We start from the raw sequence: 24,001 nt of genomic DNA, 5'->3' as shown, positions 1-24,001 counted from the left end.
CTCGGGGGGGAAAGCTCCGCGCCCCCCCCCCCCATAGCTAGCAATCCAAAACAGTCCAGTGGAGCCTGAGCAGTGAGTGTTGCCTTCTGACACACTTCTGGTGATGTCAGGGGGTGTGGCATAGGCAAATAGGTTATGCTAATGAGTTATGCTAATGAGCTCCTGCACCTCTTTTTCTACGAAATGACCCTAAAGGGGTTGCTACTGCAGAGCACCCTGTAGTGCAGGGGATTTTCATCTGGCCTGATGCTGGAAAGACAGGCAGGCCCATTTCTTTGTCTTAGTTGAAGTCCCAAGTAATAGGACCATTACTTAGGGCTGCCAGCCTCCAGGTGGGGCCTGGGGATCTCATGAAATTACAGCTCATCTCCGGACTACGGAGATCAGTTCCCCTGGAGAAAATGGAGGCTTTGGAGGGTGGACTCTATGGCACTGTCGCCCACAGAGGTTCCTAGCGAGTGGTATAGTGGTTAAGAGTGGTGAACTGTAAATTGGAGAATTGGGTTTGATTCTCCACTCCTCCACGTGAAGCCCGCTGGGCGACCTTGGGCCAGCCATGGTTCTCCCTCAGCTCCATCTACCTCACAAGGTGACTGTTGTGGAGAAGGAGAAGAAGAGGAGGAGGAGGAGGAGGAGGAGGAGGAGGAGATTGGATTTATACCCCGCCCTTCACTTGGAGTCTCAGAGTGGCTTACAAACTCCTTTCCCTTCCCTTCCCCACAACAGACACCCTGTGAGGTAGGTGGGGTTGAGAGAGCTCTGACAGAAACTGCTCTTTTTCAAGAACAGCTCTTATCAGAACTACGGCTTGCCCAAGGTCATTCAGCCAGGTGCAAGTGGAGGAGTGGGGAATCAAACCCGGTTCTCCCAGATTAGAGTCCGCACACTTAACCACTAGACCAAACTGGCTCTCACTGAAAGATAAGAGAAGAAGAAGAGATTGGATTTATACCCCGCCCTTCACTCGGAGTCTCAGAGCAGCTTACAAACTCCTTTCCCTTCCCCTCCCCACAACAGACACCCTGTGAGGTGGGTGGGGCTGAGAGAGCTCTTGACAGAAACTGCTCTTTTTTCAACAGCTCTGACAAGAACTATGGCTTGCCCAAGGTCATTCAGCAGCTGCAAGTGGAGGAGTGGGGATTAAAGTCCACGCACTTAACCACTACACCAAACTGGAAGACAAGGCAATTGTCAGCTGCTTTGAGACTCCTTGGGGGGGGTAGAGTAAAACAGGTATAAAAGCCGATTCTTCTCCTTCTGTCCTCCCCAGGCTCCATCCCCAGATCTCCAGGAGCTTCCCAGCCTGGACCTGGCAGCCCTACCTCACATCCCCTGCCAGTGGCCGGGGGGGGGGGGACGACGACCTGGCAACCCTATATCATCTGTCTCCATCTCCTTTTTGCTGGCAGACGAAGACCACAGGGATCAGTTCTCCTGGAGGAAATGGCTGCTTTGGAGGGTGGACTCAATGGCCTTATAAACATGAACACACGTGAAGCTGAAGCTGCCTTCTACTGAATCAGACCCTTGGTCCATCAAAGTCAGTATTGTCTACTCAGACTGGCCGTGGCTCTCCAGGGTCTCAGGCGGAGGTCTTTCGCATCACCTACTGCCTGGTCCTTTTAATCGGAGATGCCGGGGATTGAACCTGAGACCTTCTGCAGTCAAAGCAGAGGCTCTTCCACAGAGTCACAGGCCTTGCCTACGGAGGTCCTTCCCCTGTCCAAACCCCATCTTCCCCAGGCTCCACTCTCAAATCTCCAGGCGTTTCCCAACCTGTCTCCCTGCCTGTGGCCGGGGGAGGGGGACCTGGCAACCCTAGGACTATAGCGGCGGCCCCATGTGGCTGTGGTTCTACTCCACGCACTGCTTAATGTGATGGTGAATCCTACCCGAGTCTCGCAGGCCACAGAATCAGACCGGAAAGCCCCGGGTGGCGTTTGACTTTCTCGGATTGTCGGTTAGCCCTGATTGGAGGATGCCTCAGAATTAGGTCGACAACCCCTGAAGAGAGAGTAAACGTAACTGTTTCAAGGTGGGAGGGAATGGCGGATTATCTTTGCACTGAGGACTTGGGCTAAATCGTGTGTAGACAGACCCCCTTGGTGATCTGTGGAACAGGCTGTGGTTTAAATGACCCCCCCCCCTGCATTCTGGGATTGTGCTTGTACGCGGCTCTCTGGTCCCCTTGCATCCAGTCCGTCTCAGTGGAAACGAATGGGGTCCATGTTGGATTCCCCCCCCCTGCCTGCACCACAACAAGAACAAAGAAAACTTTTTGTCAAAAAAATTTTTTTTTTCGATATAAACATTCATAATCAACATTAAATTTTTGACATTTGTCCCTTTCATACCCTACCCACCTTCCTTTTCCACTCCCTAATATATGGCTTCCCACAGTGCTTCAACCTCCTGCCCATCTCTTTATTGATTTTTACAACATCAATTTTCTTTTTGTAATTCACTAGGTAACTATTATTTCACTATAGTAATTAATTTTTAACTTATCCTATCTCCCAAGCCTTCTATGATTAATAATTAATAATTATTAAAACTAAACCTAATTGTCTTTTACTTCCCAATACTTTTCTAAGTATTCTTTTCGATCCTTCCAGTCATTATAGAAATCTTCTCCTTCCATATTATGCAACTTTCTTGTCAGTTTGTCCATTTCAACTGAAAATAATAATTTTTTAATCCAATCTTCAATCTTCGGGACTTCTTGCTGTTTCCAATTCTGAGCATACGTCATTCTTGCTGTAGTTATCATATACCACATCAGAAAACTTTGACTTGATGCGCCAGCTGGGGGTGAGAATGGTTGTTGGTCCCAATTAGCGTAGGCCGCTTGCATTCCCTTAATAAGGGCATTCCAGGCAAATAATAAATGTTTCATATCGCCTCTTTTCGTGTTGCGGTTGGTTCTCCCCCCTCCCCCCTTCATTCTGCTGCTCTGATTTCTGGCACTGTAGAAGAACACACTGGCGTGAGTCACAGTGTGTGTGTGTGTGTGTGTGTGTGGGAGGGTGGGGGCTACTTGTGTTTAACCAGACAAAGAACCCTCCCCCCTGAAATAAGTTAAATAATCGCAAAACACTTTCCCTGTAGGGTTTGTTTCCCCTCCATCCCAGATCTCTCTCTCTCTGACTATCAGATGGCTCGCGGTGCTAGCCAGCACACCTCAAGGAAATTTTATTTATTCTCTCCTCGCTCCTCGCCTCTCCCCCCCCCCCCGAAACACAAAGGGATGCTGCAGCCAATATCTATTGCAATAAATTTAATTCGGCATTTCGCAAGGGCTGACAGCAAGGGGCGAAAGGGGGAGCTCCCCGCATGACACCCGAAGGCCTTTTCTTTCCACTTTGTCTGCGTTACACTGGATTATGGCGAGGCACGTTATTTTACATCGCAGTGTGCTGGAAATCGGCGTGAAGTGAGGCCGCGAGGCCAAAGAGACTACCGGAAGATGCAAAAATCCCAAATAAAAGGAAGATTTGCTCGAACTACCCATCTGCTTGACACTTCTGCTTTTTGTGTGTGACTGGTTGCTGTGTCTAGGGGAAAGGAGCCGCCTGGCTACTTTTGCAAGTGATGGTAGAAGAAAGTTCGGTTAAGCAGGGGTCGAATATTCATGTAATAGAAACCCACCAGGTCCTGAGAACGCTTCCTGCTCCTCATCAAAATCCATTTGGAAAAACTGTAGAGTTCTCTTCCCCAATAGGCAGGCTTCTGTCCAAGGAATAAGCTGATCAAGTTTTTAGAAGTGACTTTGGGTCTTTGAGCTGCGGTGGCTCAAGTGGTTAAGACGCTGAACTGCAGGCTGTGGAAGGGCAGTAGTTCAGCGGTTCAAGACCCGGGAGCCGCAAGACAGGGTGAGCTCCCGTCTCTAGTTCCAGCTCCTGCCAACCTAGCAGTTCGAAAGCAAGGAATTGCAAGTAGATAAATAGGTACCACTTCGGTGGGAAGGTAACAGCGTTCCGTGCACCTTGGTGTTTAGTCATGCCGGCCACATGACCCCGGAAACGTCTTCGGACAGCGCTGGCTCTTCGGCTTGGAAACGGAGATGAGCACCACAACCCTAGAGTCGGATTCGACTGGCTTTCGAGCAAGGGAACCTTTACCTTTACCTTGGGTCTTTTACTCAATTCTCCAGCAATGCTGAGTTTGGTGTTCTGATGTATTCAGTCCCTGGCCAATGGGTAGAGGACTTAGCTGTGTAAGCACCTGATGTCCACTTCATCCCACTGAAATGCCCTCACTGCCATATGTTGACTGAAGAGCCACCTCAATTGGATATTAATTAATTGATATCTGTTAACATTTTAACTGCTGAACAAAGTTTTGGTCCAGTGGCACCTTTAAGACTAACAAAGAATGTATCTAAGTGCTGCTGTGGCTCAGAGGTTAAGATGCTGAGTTGCAGACCGGAAGGTCTGTAGTTTGGCAGTTCGAGACCCAAGTGCTGCATGACAGAGTGAGCTCCCGTCTCTGGCCCCAGCTCCTGCCAACCTAGCAGTTCGAAAGCAAGAAATGGCAAGTAGATAAATAGGCACTGCTTTGGTGGGAAGGTGCGCCTTCCGTGCATTCCATGCGCCTTGGCATTTAGTCATGCTGGCCACATGACCATGGAAACATCTTCAGACAGCGCTGACTCTTTGGCTTGGGAACAGAGATGAGCACCACCCCCTAGAGTCAAATTCGACTGGCTTACGAGCAAGGGAAACCTTTACCTAAGTGTGCATGCACACGAAAGCTCATACCTTGAATAAAACCTTGTTGGTCTTAAAGGTGCCACTGGATCCAAACTTTGTTCTGCTGCTTCAAACCAACACGGCTGCCCACCTGGATCCATTTTAGGTGCTGTTAGCCACCTCGAGACCACCAGACTCCAGTGGCCTGTGAAGTCCAGCCCTTACTTAAGAACGTCAGCCTCACACCATGTAATACCCACACACTCCTGTCAACTTTGAAAGCCCTGCTTGGCGTGCCCCAGCCCTCTGTGGCTAGACTGCTGGCAACTTGGGAAAGGGCCTTCTTGGGCAGCGCGCCAACATTTTTGGACTCCCTTCTGAGCAAGATTCATCTGTCTCTTTCTACTGTGTCTTCTGCCAGTGGGTGAAGACTGTTTTATTTTGTTTGGCATATCCCCTGTAACTGTTACGGGCTTCCTCCCAGGTTTTTGGTGCTGCTGCGTATTAGATTTTTAAAATGGAATTATTGTGTATATACTTTATTTCAAATGTGGTTTTTTTTTAATATTGAAGCATTTTAACGTGGAATTTTTATTGCATTTTTTATAACACTACAAACTGCAACAGAAAATGGGAGGGAGAACTACATTTATAGGATAAAGAAAGATACCCACTACTGACTAAAAACCCAAGAGAGGAGATCATCCCACCAGTTTAACCATACATTTAGTCTTAATCCTGTTAATTTTACTATCAACTGAGTCAAGTTTAACATTATCTTTTTCAAATGGTGGCATAGTAAGATCTGAAAGAAATAAACAGTACTGAATTCCAAAGTTCATTACGCACCCTACAAAGAAGTATGAATGTTAAAAGCTCCATAATAAAATTGGTGCCATCTAATGGCGAGGAAGACTTTCTGGTTTGGGCATTTGTACCCCGAGTCTTTGACTGCTGTGTACCATTGGCACGTCAGTTATTTTCCCTGGGTACTATGCTATGGGGAAACGGTCTTAATTTCTCCATTCATGCACGTCCTGAGTTTTCTCTGGCTTTGCTCTGATCTTTCCCCAAAATGTTAAAGTCCATGTGGCTGGGTGGGGTGGTAATGGTGGTGGCTGCTGCTGGGGGACCAAAACAGGGGAAATGAAGGGGAGCCTGCCCTGCAGAAGCCCCATTACCACAATTCTGTATAAGCAACTGTATAAGCGACAGGAAAACCACATGAGCCTATTTGTGTGGGAAACACCCTTGTCGATGGTGTGCCTCCATCTGAACTTCTTAGGCCAGGCCTGCAGCTACAGTGGGTCTTTTGGGGGCTCCACCCCCTTTCTTAAAGGCACAGCCCCACAAGAATTTCTCCTGTAAATGCCTCTTTCAATCATTTTAGAAAAGGCATGCACTTCTTCAAGCAGAGTGGGGTGCTGTAGTTGACTAATTCCTGCACTGAGCAAGGGGGTTGGAGAAGGTGACCTCTAGGATACCTTCTATGTGTCAAGAAACTGGTCTCCTTTAAGAGAGTTCTTAATTTTCTTGACTATAAAAGTCACCTGCCAGCTTGTTATCATCTTCGCGTTCGCAGTAGAACCACTAGCGAATGAACTGCGGCATAACCAGGACTTCACTGGCATCTGTGTCAATGGGCAAAAGCATAAATTAACGATGTATGCTGATGACATTACTTTGTATATTTCTGATCCAGAATGGTCTATACCTGCCATTCAAGTTACTCTTGCTAGATTCAGACCACTGTCTGGCCTACGTCTCAATACCACAAAGTCAGAAATATTTTTAATCGTCCTTTCCAACAAAACTCGGTCAAAATTGCTTGAATCAATTCCATTTCGCTGGGTGGAAGGTACTTGGAGGCATCTAGGCGTTCACATTCCTTTGGATCTGCATAACTTGTTAGCATGCAACTACCACAAAGCTTTCACAGAATCGCAAGAAAAGATGAAGAAATGGAACGCACTGAAGCTCTCTCTAGCAAATCGCGTGCAACTGATCAAAACTTTTGTTTTCCCGTGCTTTCTATTCCTCTTCAGAACGCTGCCGATATTGATACCAGAAAAAGATCTGAATAATTGGCAGAAAGAGATTCAACACTTTGTATGGAATTATAAGAAATCTCGTATAGACAGTCGCTCCCTCTCCAAGCCGCTGACAATGGGAGGTCTCAAATTGCCTCGACCTCAAGCATAATACCATGCAGCTCTCCTTTCCAACATTCCTAAAATGTCGCAACTACAACCAGAAGCACAATGGGTACACATCGAGCAGTCATTTGCCTCCCCATTCACGCTCCAATAAATATTCTGGATTCCAGCATCGCACCGACCTCCCAGTATCCTTGACAATCCCTTCTTATACACAATGCTAAAAATTTGGGATCGCAGACAGAAGTGTATAGCTCCCCCAATATCTCTGCTATCCACATTTACTTCTCAGGAATGGTTCTTACCAGGAATGGAAACAAATTCATTCAAGACATGGACGGACGCAGGCATCACTAGACTTTAGCATTTAATTAAAAATGGAAAGGTTCACAGCAAAGCCCACTTCGAGGAACGTACTGGTCTAAACATCTCATGGCTTCAATACTATCATTAGGATTGGCTACATTAGGGGTGTGTGGCCTAACATGCAAAGGGGTTCCTGCTACAAAAAAAACCCTGGGTTTTGACAACAAGCAAGGTAAACAGAATAAGAAGCAAAAGGTGGGTGTGGCTGGATGACCACACTTCTGGTAACACGGGGTGTGGCCTAATATGCTAATGAGCTGTGCTGTCAGGGGTGTGGCCTAATAGGCTAATGAGTTCCTGCTGTTGGGTGTGGCCTATTATGCTAATGAGTTCCTGCTGGGCTTTTTCTACAAAAGAGCCCTGACTACTACTACTGCTACTGCTACTGCTACTACTACTACTACTACTACTACTACTACTACTACTACTACTACTACTACTACTACTGTGTAAGGTCATTGGTACAGGCAGTCCAGTGAGCCCTGACTCAGGCAGACCAGGCTAGCTGGATCTGTTCAGATCTGGTCAGCTAAGCAGGGTCAGCCCAGGTTAGTGCTTGGATGGGAGACTGCTAAGGAAGTCCAGGGTTGCCACACAGATAAATAAACAAACAAATAGCATGCATTTTTAAAATGATTGCAGAAGTCAGCTGGGCTGAATCAGTAACCAGATTTCGTCCACCCCATAAATGCAATCATGCCTTGAACAACTGACAGTGCCATCCTTATCAGCGTTACACCCTTTCAAGTCCGTTCAGTTCCACGGGCTTGGAATGGTATAACTTTGCTTAGGATCGCACTATAATTCTCTCCCTTCACCATACACCCTCCTAGACCTCATTGCAACTGTTTGGACTCTCTTACCTTTCTCTCTTTTTTAAGATTTAGGCTTTTCCTTACGATTCGTTCCCACTTGCAGATCATTACCTAGATTAATGGCAGCTCTCATATTTAACTATCAGCCTTTTTAATTATGCTTCCCGTTGAATTATTTCTGTAAATTAAAACGCCCTTTTTCACAGTGTGACTTTATGCTGGTAAGAAATGATAGTGCTCAAGGTGTTTTATGTGGGTATCACCCCAAAGGGTAATTAGACTGTCAACATGGACACGGAGGTGCCCGTCGGAAACTTGCACCCCAAAATCTCAGACACGGCCTTTGCCAATCGGCTTGCTGTCTCCCCTCGGAATGGAGCTTAAACAACAACGACAACGACGACGACCCTCAAGCAACTCTGATGTTAAAAATGTATTTTTCTTCCCAGCCATTGTTCTCCAAGCCCTGTAGCATTAGCTGATATCCCTTCCTTTGGACTCTTTGGGCTTAGATTTATTATTCCACAGCGATTGCGTCGAATTGCACTTGAAATCAATTAGCACAGGTACTCAAAGATGAATGTTCAGGCTCGGAAAAAAGGTGATGAAAACATACCATTTAAATAGAAATCAATTTCCCTTTCATGTATTTCTTCCTCACTGCTGCCCCCAAATTAATAGTTTTTAGATATTTGTGTGCGAAGAGGAGGCTTCTCCCTCGCAAAGCAGTTTTGTCCTTTCCTCCTGCCTCATATTCATATATATATATATATAGAGAGAGAGAGAGGTGGGGGAGGGGAGAGAGAAGCATAATGCTCAGTAAACTGCAATCCCCACATCTTTGTGGTATAGGACATATTATCTGTTTGCTGCATGCATTTATCCTGCTGCCTCTGCATTATTTTCATCTGATGTAATACCATTTCCCTACTTTGTATCTAATGATGTAATACCACTTTCTGCATCGCATCTGCATTCTGAATCAGGTCTAATGTTCTGTGCTTGTTTCAGATTTCTGCAATCCTAGTCTTGATCAATTGTTTATTCAATGTCTCACCCTACTGATCGCAACCCCTTCTGCTGTGTAATCCACCTTGAGTCTCTGTGAGAGAGGTGGACCATAAACATAGTTAAGTAAATACAGCAGCAATCCGGGCCTTGGTTTTTCTTGTTACTTGGTCAGGATCCTCTGGATTTTACTATGCCCCCCCCCCAATGCTCCTTCTAAGCTGTGGAGTCTTGTGAGCAAAAATTCTACTTTGTGAGCTACTGGCATTAAAATTGTGAGCAAGCAATTTGGCTCCTGCATAAATTAGTTTGCTCTGGAGCCATCCTTCCCGAGCTAAGACAACAAGATGTGAGCTGGAGGCTAAAAACTGTGAGCTAGCTCACAGTAACTCAGCTTAGAGGGAAATTGGTCCCCCCTCATATCTTTAGCTTCTTCTCCCTCCCAGAAACTATTTTCATTGCAACAACAACAACAACCTTAAAAGATGTAACACCCCAGTTCCATTACTTGGTTTGTATTGCCCAAAATATGCAATAGCAAGAGAGAGATTCCTTAGAAAATGGCTGCGGAAGTATTCAGACTACATTTGAGTGGCCTCAGCCAAAACTGCATTGTAGATATGGCAAACTTTTGTTTTACTGTTTTTAAACTCTTTAATTTTTTTAACAGTGTATGGCCAATGGACTATTGTACCCAGGGGTCTTTTTGTAGAAAAAGAGCTGCCGGAGCTCATTAGCATAACTCAGAGTGGCCTCAGCCAAAACTGCATTGTAGATATGGCAAACTTTTGCTTTACTGTTTTTAAACTCTTTAATTTTTTTAACAGTGTATAGCCAATGGGCTATTGAACCTAAATAAACTTGATTTGAACTTGACTACATTACTTGGTTTTAGCACCGCAACCTGTAGCGTCATCCAAGAACAAGGTCTGATACCTTTACACTGGATACATTTTTCAGGTGGTAAGGACAGCATTCAGATGGTATGGGACATATTATCTGTTTGCTGCATGCATTTATCCTGCTGCCTCTGCATTATTTTCAACTGATGTAATATCATTTCCCTCCTTTGTGTCTAATGATGTAAAACCACTTTCTGCATCGCATCTGTCTTCTTCTTTTTGGTCTGAACATCTCCCCACACTGCAATTTCGAGCATTGCTGTGTATGTACAAGTTTTATAAATATTTATTTTCACCTTAAAAGGTAAAGGTTCCCTTGCTCGAAAGCCTGTCGTGTCCGACTCTAGAAGAAGAAGAAGAAGAGATTGGATTTATACCCCGCCCTTCACTTGGAGTCTCAGAGCGGCTTACAAACTCCTCTCCCTTCCCTCCCCACAACAGACACCCTATGAGGTGGGTGGGGCCGAGAGAACTCTGACGGAAACTGCTCTTTTTCAAGGACAGCTGTGCCAGAGCTTGCGACTGACCCAAGGTCACATCAGCAGGTGCAAGTGGAGGAGTGGGGAATCAAACCCGGTTCTCCCAGATCAGAGTCCGCGCACTTAACCACTGCACCAAACTGGCGGTGCTCATCTCCGTTTCAAAGCCGAAGAGCCAGCGCTGTCCAAAGACGTTTCCATGGTCATGTGGCCGGAATGACTAAACACCAAGGCGCACGGAACACTGTTACCTTCCCACCAAAGTGGTACCTATTTATCTACTTGCAATTTCTTGCTTTCGAACTGCTAGGTTGGCAGGAGCTGGAACTAGAGGCGGGAGCTCACTCCGTCAAGCGGCAACTCGGGTCTCGAACTGCTGAACTGCTGACCTTCCACAGCCTGCAGTTCAGCGTCTTAACCACTTGAGCCACCGCAACTCTCTACTAAATGATCCACAAAGTTACTTGGAATACTTAGTAGGGACTGTGGTCTATACTACTGTGTTTAATTTGCTGCAACTAGGATCCTGCTATGGAATTTTGCATCATTTATGCTTTGCTCCAGCTCTGTTTTTTGACTTCTGGTTGGTTCTACAACCCTACTTTCTAGGGCTGTTCATTGAATGTCCCATCCTGTAGATTGTATTTGGCTCACTCAGTGTGGGAAAAAAGGGGCCGGGGGCTCTCTTCCGAGCCGCTGCATGTGGCCGGGAGAGGGATCGAGGGGGGGGAGGAAGGCAAGGCCGGGGAAGGCTACTTACCCTCCTGCTTCGTCCTCGTTCTCCAACGGAATGAGGATCGAAGCAGAGGGCGGGGTGAAGAAGGGGGCGGGGCTTCACCACGTGACCACCCCGCCCCCTAGAGCTTCTCTTCCGGAGCGCCATACCGGAGCGCTCCCCCCCGATGAGAGCCCTGATTGTACCTAAATAAACTTGATTTGAACTTGACTACATTACTTGGTTTTAGCACCGCAACCTGTAGCGTCATCCAAGAACAAGGTCTGATACCTTTACACTGGATACATTTTTCAGGTGGTAAGGACAGCATTCAGATGGTATGGGACATATTATCTGTTTGCTGCATGCATTTATCCTGCTGCCTCTACATTATTTTCAACTGATGTAATATCATTTCCCTCCTTTGTGTCTAATGATGTAAAACCACTTTCTGCATCGCATCTGTCTTCTTCTTTTTGGTCTGAGCATCTCCCCACACTGCAATTTCAAGCATTGCTGTGTATCTACAAGTTTTATAAATACTTATTTTCCCCTTGCACTCTACTAAATGATTCACACAGTTACTTGGAATACTTAGTAGGGACTGTGGTCTATACTACTGTGTTTAATTTGCGGCAACTAGGATCCTGCTATGGAATCTTGCATCATTTATGCTTTGCTCCAGCTCTGGTTTTTTGACTTCTGGTTGGTTCTACAACCCTACTTTCTAGGGCTGTTCATTGAATGTCCCATCCTGTAGATTGTATTTGGCTCACTCAGTGTAATCTGCCTTGAGTCCCAGTGAGAAAGGGGGACTATAAATTACATGAATAATGTATCAGTTTTTATTAAACCATAAGATGCAGGATGAGGGACCAAAAACAGCTATGGAGGCCTGGAGTAGAAACATTGGGTGTGATATTGATTTGAGCAAGTGGGAGAAAATATGGAGGAATATAAGGTGGCTGAAGGCTGTGCCGTTAAAAGAAAATGTATTTAAAATGGCTCGTCGCTGGTATTTGACTCCTGAAAAAATCGCTCGTATATATCCGGGTTCTAACAATAAGTGTTGGAAATGTAAGGCCCAAGTGGGCTCTTATTACCATGTCTGGTGGACTTGCGATAAAGTAAAACAGTATTGGAAGGAAGTACAGACTATGTTGGTACAAATAATGAATAAGCAAATTCTGTTAGACCCTGGAATATTTTTATTGAATATTTTTCCTGAGAGCTGGAAAAGAGAAGAAATATATGTTGTATTACATCTGTTAACGTCAGCAAGAATAGTACTTGCAAAATTTTGGAAAAGTGAAGAGGTACCGCACAGCTTGGACTTTATTAGTAAAGTAACTGAGGTGGCTGAAATTGATAATTTAACTCAAAAATTGCATGGAAATATGAATTCAATATTTACCAAAATGTGGTCACAGGTATATAAGTGGCTTGAACTTAAGGTTAATGCTCAATAAATTTATGGAAACTTAGCCATATGGGGATTGAGGAAGGATCTGTTATATGTTCTATGTTTTATGTTTTAGTTATTGTAGTTAATGTTTGTTAGATATGTATGTTTATATGTTAATAAAAAGATGTTGAAAAAAATTACATAAATAATGTATGATGTTTTGTTTTTCAGTGTGTTCTTCTGCAAATGTCACAGTGGTCAGTCCATCTAGTCATCAAGTTCTGATTGTAGAGTGTTGTCATTGCAGCCTCTGACGACGGGTCTGTCTTGTAGAAGCTACACTGGCATTTCTGTGATGGGATACTACTCAGAAAGGGGAAACTAAAATGATTAAGGGGGTGGAGCACCTTCCCTCTGCAGCAAAGTTAAAGAGGTTAGGGCTATTTAGCTTGGAGACACAATGGCTGAGGGGTGACATGACAGAGGTTCACAAAATTATGTATGGGATGGAGGTGGTAGAGAAAGAAGTCCTTTTCTCCCTTTCTCACAAAGCGAGAACCCGTGGGCTCTCAATGAAATTGTGGAGCAGTAGGATTAGAACAGATAAAAGGAAGTACTTCTTCACCCAAAGAGTGATTAACACATAGAATTCACTGCCACAGGAAGTGGTGGCAGCTACAAGCATAGACAGCTTCACAAGGAGATTAGATAAATATATGGAGCAGAGGCCCATCAGTGGCTATTAGCCAGAAGGCATAGATGGGATACTATGTCTGGGGCAGTGATGCTCTGTATTGTTGATGATTGGGGGGCAACAGTGGGAGGGCGTCTGGAGTTCTGGCCCCACTGGTGGACCTCCTGATAATACCTGGGTTTTGGCCACTGCGTGACACAGAGCGTTGGATGGGCCATTGGCCTGATCCCACATGGCTTCTCTTATGTCGTTATGTTAGTTGTCATTCCAAAATGCTCCCATAATCCACAAATTATCAACACAGAAAGTGGTAGGGGGAGCACTCAAATCAATGTCAAAAGAACGGGTCAGCCAGTCAATATACCATGAAAACAACTATGCTTCTATAGAGGTTGCGGGTACCTATTGGCTAGTTCCGGTGTCATCACAGAAGCGGAGTTTCAGAGGACAGTTGTGTTGGTCTGCCGTAGAACAGTTACATTTCAGTCCAATAGCATGTTAGAGACCAACAAGAGTTTCAGGATGTAAGCTTTCAAGAGTCAAAGCTCCCTTCAGGAGAACACACACCAGCTATTTTCTGTCTCCTTGTTGGACAACACACACCAGCTGTTTGTTGTTTGTGACCACAGTACACAGGAGAAGCACTGTAGCTTCCCCCCTACCATTTCCCCATCACCAGACTGCCCTGTGGAGTTGCCATTATTTCATTTGTGAAACTTACATGTAGCTATGTAAGTAACATGATTTTTACAATAGAGCCAGTAGCGAAGCCATGGGAGGTGGTGTTGAGGACATGAAAAAGTGGGTGGGTGGGGGAGGCTACAACCACAAGCAGAATAGTACAAAACTCCTGTCAGATGTGTGATACAAGATAAGAACATAAGAGAAGCCAATGTTGGATCAGGCCAATGGCCCATCCAGTCCAACACTCTGTCACACAGTGGCCAAAAATACCAGGTGCCATCAGGAGGTCCAGCAGTGGGGCCAGGACACTAGAAGCCCTCCCAATGCTGCCCCCCCAAGACCAAGAATACAGAGCATCATTTGCCCCAGACTGAGAGTTCCTACCTATACCTTGTGGCTAATAGCCACTGATGGACATCTGCTCCATACGTTTATCCAATTCCCTCTTGAAGCCATCCATCCTTGTAGCCACCACCAGTGTTCCCTCTAAGCCGAGTCAGTGTGAGCTAGCTCACAGTTTTTTAGTCTCTGGCTCACACATTTTTGCCTTAGCTCAGGAAGGGTGGCTCCAGAGCAGGCTAATTTCTGCAGTAGCCAAATCGCTCACTCACAACTTTAATGCCAGTAGCTCACAAAGCAGAATTTTTGCTCACGAGACTCCACAGCTTAGAGGGAGCATTGGCCACCACCACCTCCTGTGGCAGTGAATTCCATGTGTTACACTCTTTGGGTGAAGAAGGACTTCCTTTTATCTGTCCTAACCCGACTGCTCAGCAATTTCATTGAGGGTTCATTGTTCCCCAATAAACACGAGGACTTTGTAATGTGTAGATCAGTGGTTCTCAACCTTCCTAATGCCGCGACCCTTTAATACAGTTCCTCATGTTGTGGTGACCCCCAAACAGCCCCGTTGCCAGAGCGACGCGTAGTGACATGTCCTGGCGATGGCGGGTACAGCGCATCTCGCTGTCCCCGCGGCAGGGCTTCTGCAAAGAGATGCGATCCCCCACCGCGATTTGGCGAGACTTGGGAGCCCTATCATAAGACCATCGAAAAATTGTGTTTTCCAATGGTCTTAGGCGGCCCTTGTGAAAGGGTTGTTCAACCCCCCAAAAGGGTCGCAACCCACAGGTTGAGAACCGCTGGTGTAGATGGACCCTAGCCTAGCGCCTCTTGGAAACATCCTTGAACACTCTAGGCTGCTGCCTGGTGTGTTCTAGCCTCTGGGGTAGTGAACAAGCTGTTTTTATCACACATTTGCTCTGCTAGAAAGCTATAATGAAACATCCTATTTTGGCCTGGGGATGTCCCCAGCAGAGTTAGACACCCTTAGAGTTGACCCTCCAAAGAAGCCATTTTCTCCAGGGATCGGTTGTATTTCCAGGTGATATTCAGACCCCAGGAAGATCTTAAGAGTCATCTCCAAACTACAGATCCCCCCTCCCAGTTTTACACCAATTTAACTATCATGACTCCACCTAAAGGATCTTGGGAAGGGTTATTTGAAGGGGCCAGGTCTTCTTCCCCTACCATTCCTGTGGTTTGCCAAAGAAAGGGGATGGCTATTAAAGCACTGGGAATCCGTCACGTTGATAGACTCTGTGTGAATGATCACCCAATTGGTTTTTTCCCTAGGCCACATGATGCCATTTGCGGCCTATGGAACAGGCCTCATTCCAGGAACACCCCCCATTTGTGTGTGTGTGCGTGTGTGTGCGTGCACACTTCTACTGGTAATCTGTTTCAGACTGTTGTTGCCATAGAGACGAGCATTTCAATAATCATTTGCTGTATTTGTCATTATCCTTTTTGAGCCGAGACTCCTAATCCCCCAGTCGCAACTTGCGTTCGTCCCTGAAGTAAAATAATTGTTCTTACGTTGGCCTGACCCTTCCGGGCTCCAGTGCTCCCATCCTGATGACAATGATTATTAATCTTTTTCTAATCATTTCCTCCTTCATCACCGGTTCAGAGCCGGAAGCCTCAAACGCAACAATCGGTGGTAACCACTGAGAGCTGCCGGCGAGTCCGAGATTCTAATCCGAGCTGCAGCCGGTGAATCGCTCCGTGCTAAGAGCAGACAAGCCCGGGACTTGACCTCTTTGTAGCTGCTCAGACCCCGATAAAGCCAGCCTAAAAGTAGGACATCCTTAAAAACAAGAGAGAGCATTTTCACTAAGCTGTTCGGAAATGAGAGACGGCAAAGCAAAACCCTCTCTGAACTGAGAAAGAACCACACTGGGGAAGTGTGTGCCTGTGTGTGTGTGTGTGTCCCCCCCCCAGCTTCCAGGTACTAGCTGTGACTTATGGGAAGGTAAATCAACAAAAGAAAGACATCTGTTTGTTAAAGCTTTTGTGTGTTAATTTGCTGCCATTCACAGGTCTTACATAGAATCATAGAATCACAGAGTTGGAAAGGGCCATACAGACCATCTAGTCCAACCCCCTGCCCAATGCAGGACCAGCCTAAAGCATCTCTGACAAATATACATCCAGCCTTTCCTTGAAAGCTGCCAGCGAAGGGGAGCTCACCACCTCCCTAGACAGCTGATTCCACCTTTGAACCACTCTGACTGTGAAAAAGTGTTTCCTAATACCCAGCCGATACCTTTCTGCATGCAATTTAAACCCGTTGCTTCAGCTCCTATCCTCTGCTGCCAACTGGAACAGCTCCTTGCCCTCCTCCAAATGACAGCCTTTCAAGTATTTAAAGAGAGCAATCATGTCCCCCCTCAGTCTCCTCTTCTCCAGACTAAACATTCCCAAGACCCTCAGCCTTTCCTCGTAGGCCTCGGTCTCCAGACCCCTGATCATCCTCGTCGCTCTCTTCAGCACCCTCTCGATTTTGCCCACATCCTTTCTGAAGTGAGGCCTCCAGAACTGCACACAGTCACTCCAGGTGCGGCCTGACCAAGGCAGTATACAGAGGGGCTATGACCTCCCGCGATTTCGATGCTATGCCCTTTTTACCAACTGGTTTAATCCAATCTCAGCTATACTTATCGCCCAGTTACTTATGCACCTTGACCCCAACTAGCCCTTCCTGGCAGGGCCTGTAAAACGGAGCTGTTCCGCCAGGCTCTTGACTGAGGCGGTGGACTGTCAACCATTCTGGCCGCCCCTGTTCATGGCCCCTTTCCCAGGGCCTGCTGACAGATAATACTATTGGGCACTGGCAGTGACGGCCCCAGGGTTTTTTTGCCCACTAGGCGAGGATACATTCTGGTGCCCCCCTGTGTGGGGCGGGATGGGGCTGGGTTTAATCCAATCTCAGCTATACTTATCGCCCAGTTACTTATGCACCTTGACCCCAACTAGCCCTTCTGGGGGACTGCAAAGAGGGGAGTCTCTTGCTGGGGATGGAGCAAGAAGCCGGCAAGGGAGGCTTCCTGTGCGGGGCGAGGAGGGGATGAGGCCGGCCAGAATGGCGCCCTCGTCAAGCTGTCACCCTAGGTGACAGTCTAAAATTTAACAATAACGGGCCGGCCCTGGGCACTGGAGCACTTATATTCACCTCATATAAGGCATGGGGTTTGATGATATTGTTTATCATGTTACTGTTTTATTGCTTTTACTGTTTTATTGTTTTGCTACATGATGTAAGCTGCCCCTGAGTATAGGGCAGGGTATAAATTGAATAAATAAATAAAAAACTATCCCCCCTCCACCTATATGAAAGACTTGAGGGAAACTGTTTGTATGTATCTGAAGAAGCGTCCATTATAGTAAAGGTAAAGGTATCCCTTGCTTGAAAGCTAGTTGAATCCAACTCTAGGAGGCGGTACTCATTGCCATTTCCAAGTGGTGGTGGCTACAAGTATAGACAGCTTCAAGAGGGGACTGGATAACCATATGGAGCAAAGGTCCATGAGTGGCTATTAGCCACAATGTCTAAATGGAACACTGTGTCTGGGGCAGTGATGCTCTGTATTCTTGGTGCTTGGGGGGCAAGAGTGGGAGAGCTTCTGGAGTTCTGGCCCTGCTGGTGGACCTCCTGATGGCACCTGGGTTTTGGCCACTGTGTGACACAGAGTGTTGGACTGGATGGGCCATTGGCCTGATCCAACATGGTTCCTCATGTTCTTATCCATGCAAACAGGCACTAACAGATCAACGATCAGCAGCCTGTCCAATAACTGGCTCCCTGTTTGTGACTGGAGAACAGGAAATGAACTAAACCGGTGGGTGTTCTTATGTTTGCGCTAAAGAACTGACGCAAGGCAGTAGTGCTGCAACTCCATTCTCATGGCGAATCTTCCCTAAGCCTTAAGGATATGCCTGGAGTCACACATACACCTCTTGGAGCAGTGAATGCTGGGGGCTGAACCTGGGACCTTCTGCAGGCCAAGCAGATGTTCTACCACTGAGCCACAGCTCCTGACCTTCAGAATCTAGCATCTCTAGTTAAAAGATCTCAAATGTTGGGGGAAACTCTTCTTTGCATGAGACCCTGGAGGGGTACTGCAGGTCAGAGAAGATAACATTGAGCCAGATGGAGCCATCATTTCTTTTGGTCAGAGGCAGCTTCATGTGTTTAAATGTGTTCACATTTGGATGTGTATTATTGTTATTGCTATTATGTAATCAATTTGTTAATTGCCCTATCCCAGCTTATGCTGGGCTCTGGGTGATGACAATTATGAAAATTGTTTGTAAGTATGAGTTGCAATACTATTAAGTGCATGGAAGGCCTGTATAAAAATATCTATATGCTGGGCTCTGGGTGATGACAATTATGGAAATTGTTTGTAAGTATGAGTTGCTATTAAATGCATGGAAGGCTTGTATAAAAATATCTGTTGAAATGTGCATCTTGTGGATGTGCACACAAATGAAGTTCACAGAGTTTTGCCAAAGCAAATACTTGATGCAACAAACCTATGGAACAAGTTCTCAAAGTACCAAGGGCTGTCTAACATGCTAACTTATGGCCAAGCATTCAGACAACTCAGTGTGCTGGAACCCCATGAAGAACCTGCCTGGTAGTACATTCACCATGTAACCACATAAAAAAAGAAGAAGGTAGCATTGATTGTTGCCAGATAAGAGACCTAGAGCTGCATTTGTCCATCACCCAAGGGGGCTTCAGAGGATACCTGCAGAGGAGTTATGGTTCTATTTGTTTGTCTTAAAAGAAATTCTTTTTGCTGCAGGTTCCATATATTTCTTGCATCAGCAGAAAGCTGGAGAAGATCATGATCACAATACTCAAGTTGTAAGAAGAGAAGCCATGTTGGATGCCAATGGCCCATCCAGTCCAACACTCTGTGTCACACAGTGGGCCAAAACCCAGGTGCCATCAGGAGGTCCATCAGTGGGGCCAGAACTCCAGAAGCTCTCCCACTGTTGCCCCCCAAGCACCAAGAATACAGAGCATCATTGCTCTGAATTCAGAAAGACCCAGCAGGATCACAAATAAAACCGGAGGCAAGCTATTTTCAGCAGTAGTGGCTGCTATATTTTTAAAAAAATTGCCTTTTGGGGGGTTGGTGGTTAAGGAGCATTTCTTGCTCCTTCTGTGTTCTAACTCTGCACATTAAACAGAAAGGTTCAGCAACACTCCAAGCAGACCCTAGAAACATTTGAACATTTTATATTTGGGGTGCAAGACGTCAGACTACCTCCTAATGACAACTGAATCAACAAACCACAGCAGGAGGAATTTTTAATACTTTTTAGATGGATGATTTTGTTGTCTGTACATTAAAAGCACTCCAAGCATGCCGGAGATTGGAGGGCCATTTAGTCCAGACACGGTGGAACTGTCCTGTGGTCTCTAAATTACGGTAATGATATAATTACTGAAATTAACCTAATTTTGGCTTCAGCACTCTGCAAACATACTGTTGGGGAATGTGCCAACCTTCTGGGAACTAACAGCCAGCGTGGTACAGTGGTTTAGAAAGTCAGACTAGGAGCTGGGAAACCAGCATTCAGATCCCCACTGTGCCTTGGAAGCTCGCTGGGTGACCTTAGGCTAATCACTGCCTCTCAGCCTCACCTACCTCATGGGGTGGTCGTGGTGCTAATGGAGGAAGGGGGAAGGAGTACGAAAGCTGCTTCGGGTTTCCATTGGGAATAAAAGCAGGGGATCATCAATATATCAAATTCTCAAGATGGTCCCATCTGTGGATACTTAAATCTGAAGATCAGGACCATGGACAGACAAGACAGATCTTTCTACAAACCTGGAAACAGCCCCAGGTCTGCAGAAAAATCTGATCTCTATCTGCCTGCCTGTCTGGATTTCAGATTTTTCTGCAAACCTGGGGCTTTTCTCAGGGAAGAAGGAGGAGGAGGAGGAAGAGGTGGAGGAGGAGGAGGAGGAGATTGGATTTATATCCACCCTTCATTACTCAAAGGAGTCTCAGAGTGGTTTACAATATCCTTTCCCTTCCCCACAACAGACACCCTGCAAGGTAGGTGGAGCTGAGAGAGCTCTTTCAAGAACAGCTCTGAAAGAACTTGTGATTGACCTAAGGTCACACCAGCAGCGGCATGTGGAGGAGTGGGGAATCAAACCCGGTTCTCCCATTTTAGAGTCTGTGCTCCTAACCACTACACCAAACTGGCTATCTCAGCCTCAGCAACCTGTGTCATGAGCCAGCCAGCTGCCATCCCCTCCTCCTCAGAGGAATCAGAAGAAGAGTGTCTGTTCTGGGAAGGGAAGGGAAAGGAGTTTGTAAGCTGCTCTGAGACTCTGAGTGAAGGGTAGGGTATAAATCCCATCTCCTCCTCCTCCTCCTCCTCCTCTTCTTCTTCAAGAGACACCACAGAAGCTGGTGTCTCCATCTCCTCCAGCCTCTCCCAAACCAGCAGAGTGTAGAAGGGGGACAGAGCATTTGACAACTCTAGAGAGAAGATGAAGCACTCGGCCTAATTGCTCAGCAACCATCAGTGTTAATTCCTGGAGTGGAGTCCTTGCAGGATCAGGACTGACAGGCTGATAGGGAACCAGTAAAGACCTGCACCTGGAGAAGAAGAACGCAACTGTCAGGAGTTATGCCTGGGCCTTGGGGCATGAGCAAGGCTTGATATGGAAGCAACTTTGCTTGCAATATCTCTGTGAAGCTGACCTGCTTAGCAAAAAGAGCTCTACCATGATTTGCTGCCTTGTACGTTGTGGCTGGTAACCTGTGCTTGCTCCTACAGCTTGGGACCCAGACCCTGCACCTGTTTGCCAGCCCTGGAACCAGATCCTTGAACCCTCGACCCTCCTTACCCTGACCCTTGGACTGGGCCTGTGATCTCTGACTCCAGATTGGCTTGTAGACCTTGCCTCTGTGCCTAGTGTTGGGCTTATTCTTACTGCATTTGGGTAGAGCAACAGCACCAGGCTTGGCCCTGAATGTGACAATTTGTCTTGTTGGCCCTGCTCTTCAGATGTAAGCATCCGCAAATGGGAAGCGGCTTTAAATATATGTACTTCTAAGAAATAAATGCCCTCAGTGGCCATTGCTAGGGAACCCCAACAGTATTGCCAGTCTTTGTGGGTCCTCCTTTTTAAACATACATGAATGAAAATGTGATTCTAACGCCTGCTTGTGGTGGTGAGTTGGGCTAATCACAAAGCATCAAAGGCCACAGAAATGGAAATCCAAATGTTGTCAGAGGAGTAGTTGCACCATCTTGCTGTTCAGGACGATTTCCTTAACATGCACTCCTCATTCCCAAACCTTTTGATGATCGGCATTTTGATCTTCATCAGCACAAAGTTCAAAGATAAATATTAGTTTCCTTACTGGCGCATTGCCTTCCTTGACTCTATGATAGAAGCCATCTCTACTGTCCTCCATCTGAGTGTCAGCAAGCTGCCAATGTGTTTTCCTATTCTCTGGGTTTGCGCGTATCTATTCTCTTTGTATGCATTTGTCTGCTTTCACTTTCCCATGTATGCACGTTGAAACACTTAATTGCCTAGTTGCAGGAACATCCGTATCTCTGAAGGCCGCAGATGGTTGCTGGCAAGTAGTAGCTTGGGTGATCTTATGGTACTATCCATGAGAAGCAGACATATTACGATTATCTAGGAGCGTCGCTTCCCAGGCTCAATGGTGCGTGGGGGAAATCCAGCAATTGGGCCTCAGCGTTTTGAATTTACTATAATCTATTGTGTGCCATGCTTTTGCCTCATTCTGAACAGTGATCCTGTTATGCACCTATTGCTTCAAATGAAGTAAAACCTTTCCTGCAAGCGTGTACTTCGTGGATGCGATGGGAGTCTGACACTGAGTAATTTATTTATTTTCTCTCCCTCTTGTTCCTCCTCCTATCATGTTGCATGCCCCTCTTCTTCACTGAATTGTAATACAGGTCGGATCCACTGTTATAAAATACGCGAATGAAAGCTTTAAAAAAATGATTAAAAAGCATCACCACATTATGGGGGAACTTCCATGGATAGTTAAGGAAACGGAATTTGTTTACTTATAGTATTTATTTATTTTTGGTATTTTTGGTGAGTGTATGTGCACGCGCGCGTACCTGCACCTGGAGGTCATGTTGGCTTCTGGTGGCTGACTCCTACTGGGGGCCTGGAGGATATTCAGAGAGGTGACTGAATAAAGCCTGCCTCAGTCCTCCCGCCTCTGGTGTCCCAAGGAAGTCTCCCGTCCAAGCACTAATCATAATCGACCCTGCTTAGCTTCTGAGATCTGACGAGATCGGCTTGCATTATTGTCTGTCTTTCTCACTGGGACTCAAGGCGGATTACACAGGGTGAGTCAAATACTATCGGCAGGATGGGAGATTCGGTGAACAATGCCATGGGAATCAGGGTTGTAGAACCAACCAGAAGTCTAAAAAACAGAAACCAAAGCAAAGCATAGGTGTTGGCGTGACACATTAAACGATGATGCAAAATTACACCAAAGGATCCAATTTACCGCAAATGATACACAGTAGTATCGGCCGCAGTCCCTAGTAACATATCCAAGTAACTTAGTGAAGCATTTTGCACAGTGCTACCTTATTGCCTGCATAGAAATGTCCTCTTGAGTAGTTCTGCATCCTTTGCAGAAAGCCAGGAGAGCCTTTCTGATCTCCACTGGCAGGCCGTTCCACAAGGCGGGGGCCACAAAGAGACTTTTGGGGCTCTCACAAGTGTCTGGTCTGAGAGTGACCATCCGTGGTTCATTTGGAAGGGATGATGCCACCGCAAGGTGACTTTTCACCTTTCAGACACTGACCAGGAGTGCACGGGTGAGATTCGACTGTCTTGCTTGACAGGGGAAACTGCATGCACAGATTATCCACTTGCAAGGTTCAGACAGAACCTTTTTAAGGAGCACTAAAATTAATTTTAAACGAGCTGCAACCGGCCATGCCTTTTTCCTGGCCGTGCCTACATTCACTCTCAGTGAAAACATCGTTGTGCTTCAGTCGTCTTCTTGCAAGACAGCCGTGGCTCAATAACAAAAATTGTTCTATTCTCTTTCTTCCCAGTATTGATCATCTTTGTCCATTCCCACTTCTCCCCCCCCCAAGACTCTTTCCTCCTTTATCCCTGTTTATCTTTGGTATACGGTGCTCACAAGGAGCTTCTGCGAAAGCTTTTCTCTGTTCTGCCTCTAAACCCCACCGAACAGTATGCAATATAATAACTCTCTTACAAAGCTCTTTGTTTGTATACTGTACAACCTCCCTGTTTCCTTCCCAGCCATTTTGACCTATTCCCCCAAACTATGCCAATTACCCTCGAACAATGCAATCGCGCACTGGCCAGCAATTCTCTTGACGATTCTAGCTGAGTCAATTCTCACCATCTCAGCAAAACAGAAAAACCTTTCCTTAGCTGTGAGTTTAGAGCAAAGGTCCTTGGAGTTAGCTGGGAAGGGCTGGAACCGCAGATTCTAGCCCTAGGATCCAGGTACTCCTTAGGTTTCTACCATGACAGCAAGCTTATGGGACCTAGTCTCTGCTCGTTGCAGGTGGCCAGAAAGCATATAACAAATTTCAGCCGGGGAGGGGGGGGTTTCCTATGATATGAGATAGTTTCATGTGGTAGCAATGTTGGTCTGCAGTAGAGCTGCTAGGTTTGAGCCCGGTAGCTCCTTAGGGACTAACAAGATTGTTTTGGGTAGAAGC

The sequence above is a fragment of the Gekko japonicus genome, unplaced genomic scaffold (genome assembly GCF_001447785.1).
Source record: "Gekko japonicus isolate JY-2015 unplaced genomic scaffold, Gekko_japonicus_V1.1 scaffold1503, whole genome shotgun sequence".
Taxonomy (NCBI): Eukaryota; Metazoa; Chordata; class Lepidosauria; order Squamata; family Gekkonidae; genus Gekko; species Gekko japonicus.
The sequence above is the reverse complement of the archived record's forward strand: the minus strand, read 5'-3'. Positions refer to the sequence as shown.